This window comes from Pogoniulus pusillus, chromosome 21 (genome assembly GCF_015220805.1).
Source record: "Pogoniulus pusillus isolate bPogPus1 chromosome 21, bPogPus1.pri, whole genome shotgun sequence".
In the NCBI taxonomy this organism is placed as follows: domain Eukaryota; kingdom Metazoa; phylum Chordata; class Aves; order Piciformes; family Lybiidae; genus Pogoniulus; species Pogoniulus pusillus.
Window position 1 is genome coordinate 14675886 of NC_087284.1, and position 6525 is coordinate 14682410.

At 41.6% G+C, this 6525-nt stretch overlaps 2 long non-coding RNA genes across 5 annotated transcripts in view; one reads left to right on the forward strand and one right to left on the reverse strand.

Annotated features, from left to right (window-relative positions):
• The window catches only part of LOC135184864 (uncharacterized), a 69357-nt gene extending 64363 nt beyond the window's left edge, over positions 1–4994 (reverse strand). For 2 of the 4 annotated variants that reach the window (XR_010306232.1, XR_010306233.1), the window contains exon 1: positions 4686–4993. This is a non-coding gene — a long non-coding RNA (uncharacterized LOC135184864). Of the gene's footprint in view, positions 1–4685 lie in introns of all 4 variants that reach the window. The other 2 variants (XR_010306235.1, XR_010306234.1) reach the window with 2 other exon arrangements.
• Positions 4995–5054: 60 nt separating this feature from the next.
• LOC135184867 (uncharacterized) lies at positions 5055–6280 on the forward strand. The gene is made up of 2 exons (XR_010306237.1): positions 5055–5124; positions 5720–6280. It is a non-coding gene; the product is annotated as an uncharacterized LOC135184867 (long non-coding RNA).
• The last annotated feature ends 245 nt before the right edge of the window (positions 6281–6525 follow it).

A 6525-nucleotide genomic window follows, 5' to 3' on the forward strand; every position in this document is an offset into this window, starting at 1 on the left:
CAGGTAGTTGAACAGAGCAAAAAGGTTTCTCCTCAGTGAGCCTAGTCCTTTCCTTTCCTCCTTCCAATCTAGTTTAAAGCCCTGTCAATGAGCCTAGACAACTCCCACAATAAAATCCTCCTCCCCTTTTGGGAGAGGTGTACTCCCTCTGCTGCCAGCAGACCTGGAACCGTGTGAATCAACCCATGATCAAAAACCCAAAGTGCTGCTTGTGGCACCAGGGCTGAAACCAGGAATTCATCTTGTGGATATTCCTCAATGTATTTGAGTCGGTTCCTGCTACTGTGGGGATGGAAGAGGACACTACCTGTGCTCCCAGTCCCCTGATCAGTTGACCCAGGACCCTGAAGTCCTTCTTGACAGATACAAAACCTGCACAAGTATGGCTTATTGCATTGGAAGCATTCTGATTATCTGTATATCAGTTTCAACCTGCACAGGAATATCAATTACTTCCCACAGATAGCCCTCACCTTGTTGTTTCAGAAGTGAGGAGTGATACCAGCACACGTGGATTTTCTTACCTCTTGCACAAAACCAGTCACAACTTAAAATAAAAACTAACTGCACCTTACAGAGAAAAGAGCATTTATTTACTAGAATATTTTGAAGGTGTGAAACTCAATAATAACAATGGGTGTATTAAATAACAAAGCTTTAGAAAAATATATGTAATTAGATAGCAACATAGTCATTTAAGCAGATATTTCTATTGAATCTTTGCTAGGCTCCACGCTTGTCGTCAAATTAGATCTTGTCCCATGGTATGCATTATAAATGAGGCAATTCATTTCTTGAGGTTTGTAACCAGTGACTGGAATTATAATCAACAATATACATTAGTGTCTTCTAATATTTACAATATTTTGAAGCCTGTTTTGCTCTCACACACAGAAACTCCACTGTCTTTGTAGTGACTCCCAGTTTATGCTGGGGTAGGTTAGAATACAGCATCTAATTTTATATGAAGCATTATGAGGCTCTAATATGTTTTAAAGGCACACAAGAAGGTCAGATTATTTGCATACTGCAAGGCATTCTCCAAAACCAGAAAGTTTTGTCTGGTGGGGTTTTGTGAGAGTTGTTCTGCTCTATTGGATACCATTACTAACCAACTGCAATCCTTTAGCTTACATAGGCAGCAAAAGAATGTGTCCAGAGAAGGGCAATAAAGCTGGTGAGAGGCCTGGAATGCAAACCCTATGAGGAGAGGCTGAGGGAGCTGGGGGTGTTTAGCCTGGAGAAGAGGAGGCTCAGGGGTGACCTCATTGCTGTCTACAACTACCTGAAGGGAGGTTGCAGCCAGGTGGGGGTTGGTCTCTTCTCCCAGGCAACCAGCAATAGAACAAGGGGACACAGTCTCAAGTTGTGCCGGGGGAAGTATAGGCTGGATGTTAGGAGGAAGTTGTTGCCAGAGAGAGTGATTGGCATTGGAATGGGCTGCCCAGGGAGGTGGTGGAGTCACCATCCCTGCAGGTGTTCAAGAAAAGCCTGGAATAGGCAGTTAGTGCCACAGTCTAGTTGACTGGATAGGGCTGGGTGCTAGGTTGGACTGGATGATCTTGGAGGTCTCTTCCAACCTGGTTGATTCTATGAATTTTATAGCAAATTACTTTATGGATAAGATTGGCAATGCAAAACATTATTGCAGAAGCTGGAGGGAAGTATTCTAACCTCTAAAGTCTCCTTTGACTTTGTAGGAAAAAAGCAAAATAGCTTCAAAAGTACAGAAAGAAATTATAGCAGAATTATATTGTACTCCAAGAATCTTGTGATGTTCATATTATTGCAAGTAGTGATATTGTCTTGGCCACTGAAATATCATACTGAAACCTATACCTAGGGAAATACATTGATTCTCTTCTTGCTACTATAAGCATAACGAGTTTTCCACTAAGAGTTTCAGTATAGCAGTGCCAAGAGAGCACAAGAGTACTACTATCTTTAATTTTTCCTGAGGGAAAAGCTATAGTCAAGAAATAAAGAATTAAAACCCACCACACAATCACACAGTAGAAATTCATAATGACGTCAACATCTTTTATAATCAGAATATGAAGGGCAAGAGTGACTCAGCCTGAAGACACAAAGGTAGAAAAAACATACAGCTGCTAGAGAGGAAGAGATCAACAAGGAGCAGTCACAACCTTCTGATAAGCTCTAAGCCAACTTAGAACATCCATTTCATACTTGAGTGCCATGATGAAGGAAGAATAAATATTTCTGCTTTTAAAGAAGGCTCTGCAGCAAACCCATGACCAGTCTGTAAGAGGGTGAATACGAAAAAACACTGAAACTTCACACCTAAAATAAACAGAGAAGGTCAGCCAATCAGAAAAACACAGAAGCTGTTAAGCCATAAGCCAAGTGAAATGCTCTCTCCTTCAAGAGAGAGATTTAGGGAGATGGCAAAAAAAATATGACTTGTTGGCTAGCCACTGTAAAACAGTGAACAGCAATACAGAATGTTAAACTGTCTTGGCCTTAAAAAGAAGGCTACACACAACAGTCACTGGCATTCTGTGAAAGTTAAAAAAACAGGCACCACACACACTGGAAACTGCAGGGTCATAAATAAATTGCCAAGGCACCAACTAATGTGAAGGCCTTCTTGAAGGCTATGAAAAAGGCTGAAGGCTATAGTGCAGTCACATCAAAACCAGGAAAGTTAGCTTCCTAGAATATAGACCAAAGATAAGTGAGCAAAGGCTATTAAGGCCAGAGCTGAAATATTTCATGTGACTCAGACAGAGATGTCAAAGGATGTAAAGAAAAAGATATCATTATCTGATGACCGATGTGATTGGACAACTCTGATGCTTCCTTGTTTGCTTTCTCCTTGAAACCCCCCATCTCCAGTGTTGTATAATTTACCTTAACAAAAGCTGACACCTGTCAGATGGGTTCCTAGAGTAATTTAAGTCGTACATCCTCACTCAGTAGGCATGCTTGAAAGGACGCCACAATCTGGAACAACCCTTTCATTCTATCATGCACCAAAACTCTGCCAACCACAGCTGACAGCATCTCTACAACGTTGTAGAGGCTGCAAAGACTTTGCTGATTTTCAGACAGACAATCCTTGAGTTCAGCCAATAGAGGTCTCTGATATTAAACAATCAGAACAATCAGGGTTGGCATGGACCTCAAGGATCAATAGTTCAAATCCCTCTGCACAGCCTCACCAATGCTGAGTACAGGGGTAAGAGGACTTCCCTGCTTCTGCTGGCCACACTCTTTCTGATACAAGCCAGGATGCTGTAAGGCCTCTTGGCCATACGAGTATGCTGCTGGCACATATGCAGTCAGCTCTTGACCAGTAGCCCCAGATCCCTCTCTGCCAAACAACTTTTAAGCCATTGTCCCCCAAGCCTGTAACACTGCATGGGGGGGGATGTGATCAAAGGGCAGAACCCACCTCTTGGCCTTGTTGAATGTCATACAGTTGGCCTCAGACCACCAATTCAGCCTACACAGATGCCTCTTGCAGACCTTTCCTCATCTCCAGCAGATCAATACTTCCTCCTAGATTGGTGTCATCTGCAAACTTACTGAAGGTGCACTCAATTCCCTCACTGAGGTCATCACTAAAGATGCTAAATAGAACTGGCCCCAATACCAAGTCCTGAGGAACACAACTTGTGACTGGCCACCACATGGATTTAATTCCATTTACCACCACCCTTTGGATCCAGCCAGCCAAGAGTATGCCTGCCTAACCATGCCTAGGCTTTACTGAAGTCCAGGTACACAACATCCACAGCCTTTCCCTCATCCACTGAAGGGGTCACATTGTCATAGAAGGAAATCACATTCATCAAGCAGGACCTGTCCTTCATAAGCCTATGCTGACAGGGCCTGATGACCTTGTTTTCCTCAATATGCCACATCATGGCCCTCAAGCGACCTTCCACAACAACAAGGTCAGACTGACAGATCTGTAGTTCCCCAGATTCTCCCTACTGCCTCTCCTGTAGATGAGTGTCACATTCACCAGCTCCCAGTAAAGTGGAACTTCTCCAGCAAGCCAGGACTGCTAATAGATGATGGAAGGAGCTTGGAGATCACCCCTGCCAGGTGCCTCAGCATCCTTCAGTGGATCTTGTCCAGCCCCATAGATATGTGTGTAAGTGGCAGAGTAAGTCCCTAACCATTTCCTCTTGGATTATGAGGTTTTAGTTCCACTTCCCATCTCTGTCTTGTGGCACAGGAGGCTGAGTACCCAGGGAACAGCTGATATTACTATTAACTAGTAAAAATATTACTACTTACAAAACTATTGTATGCTAAATACCACACTGACAATTACAGCATCTCCCTCACCAGGAGATGAAGTTTCTGGAACACAAAATGATAACACATTTCAAAACCTCAGGAAACCCCAGTAAAAGACACATATTCCAATACTTATCAGCTATTACAAAACATATTTGCAATGCTTGGCTTTTTAATTCCATGTACATAAGCTGCAGGATTAGGAGGTGCTTTATATACCAAGTGCTGCCAAACCTAAAGGGATATTTTTCAGAAACACAATAAAAAGCAGTTTGGCAGCTTAAAAACTAGAAGAACCAGAAGCTTCACCTTAACGTTTTTCCTTGTTAGAACAGAAAAGAGTGTGCTACCTTATTAAATAAGCAAATGTATGGTTTGCAAGCCAACATTTTACCAGATTTATTCCTTACCTTCTTTTTCCTGTAACCACATGCTTGAGCATCTAAACTGCAGCTGTAGTACTGAAGACTCCCATTTATGCATACAGCTCTGAACTCCAGCTTCTGTGCAACCACTGGTCAGACAAACTCTTGATGAAATAGAACTTTTGCTCCAGTAAGAAAAACAGAACCATTCCCAGGAAGCCACAAAAATTAAAAGAGAACAGAGAAGGCAATCACAAAGATGCCTGAAACATTGGATTGCCCTTCACTGTGTTTGGTGAGCTAGGTTGCAGAGGTTTTTAATGAGGATTGATGACCAGCTGGGGTTAATGGCCCTCAGCTGCACCTCAGGCCATTAACTCCTCCCTATCAGTTATTAATCCCCAGGAAATACCCTCTACCTCTCTCTTTATTGCTTAATCATAAGTGGCAAGAGATAATCAACCAGTCATGATCCTGGCATGGTGTAACTGCTCCTGTTCCTACCTCTTCACACAGCACATCTTATGCTATTGAGATATTACCACACTGAGGTCACAAAAGGATGAAGAAACACATGCGAACAGAGAGAAAATAAACATTTTCTCTGGTGGCTGCATTTCACATTTCTTCTTTAGAATAAACATAATATTTATAGCTTCTGCACTTTGTTGGATTATACAAATCTGTTTGCAATCACACTTGTATTAGACTACTGGGGACTCTTCTCTTTGCAGTTCTAGAGCATATAATGGGGCTAGTGCTCTTATTACTGCTCTTTTCAAAGCAAGGCAGTACCAAGTAGTTGTTACAACACATAGCCTGAAAAGCAAGAGCATCACAGTCAACCTAAGATACTGCACTCAAGAGGCACATGGAAGCATAGAATCGCAAGGCTGGAACCTGGTGCTTTCTCTTGCAAAGATTAAACTCAGACCAGCCCAGACTTTGATATTCCCCACCCAACTAAACAGACAATTTGGTCCAGACTCCTACACAGTAGCAGAGGATAAGAAGAGGGTTTGTGCATGGAGCTAATAAAATAATAGGAACACAAACTTTATGTTTTAATTTTGTTGCAGAGAAAGACTGCACTGGAAATTGGTTTGCCTGAAGAAAGGAAGTGGTATTTCTATGATACAGCACCTTGAGTGTCTCCCCTCTGGAATGAAATTTCTGAGAACCTGACTACTGATCTAAGCAACATATTTTAATTCATACCTACCAAGTTCATGCACTCTGAAAGAGGATACCTAAACAGAAGTGATGTGAAGATCATCTATCTTGACTGCATCTTCAGTGAATAACCCTACATCTTCTTCAGTGTCCTTTTATATCAGGCTCACAGAAAGAGCAAATAGGAATCACTTTTCTATTTCATTCTTTCCCATATGTGAAGCTTGTGGGGCACTGAGATTATTTTTTTAATGGATCAATAAATCACATACTTATGTCTTTGTGAAAACTTCGACCTAAGTGAAATTGTAGCTTCCATCCCATGAACTACCCCATTTATTTCAATGGGAACACCACTGTCATCAAAAAAAGCTTGAAAGATTCCAGTCTTCAGAGGATAGACAGTACTCCAACCCCCAAGGGCTCTTCAAGATGTTGATTACTGTTATTCTTTTTAAAGGGAATAAGATCACACTGGCTAAAATATAGATCCTTTCAGGTCACATTTACCAGTGATCTATGGTGATGTAAACTACATCAATTACATCTTTTATTTGTATGCAAATCATAAGTGAACACTTTGCTGCCCCACTTAGATGTAATTATCTATAAACACACAACAACACTTTTTGTGCTTCTTCCTCTGACAATGTCATATTTTCCTTAGTTATGGGCAGGACAAGTTTTGAACATGCAGTAGAATAACCCTCAT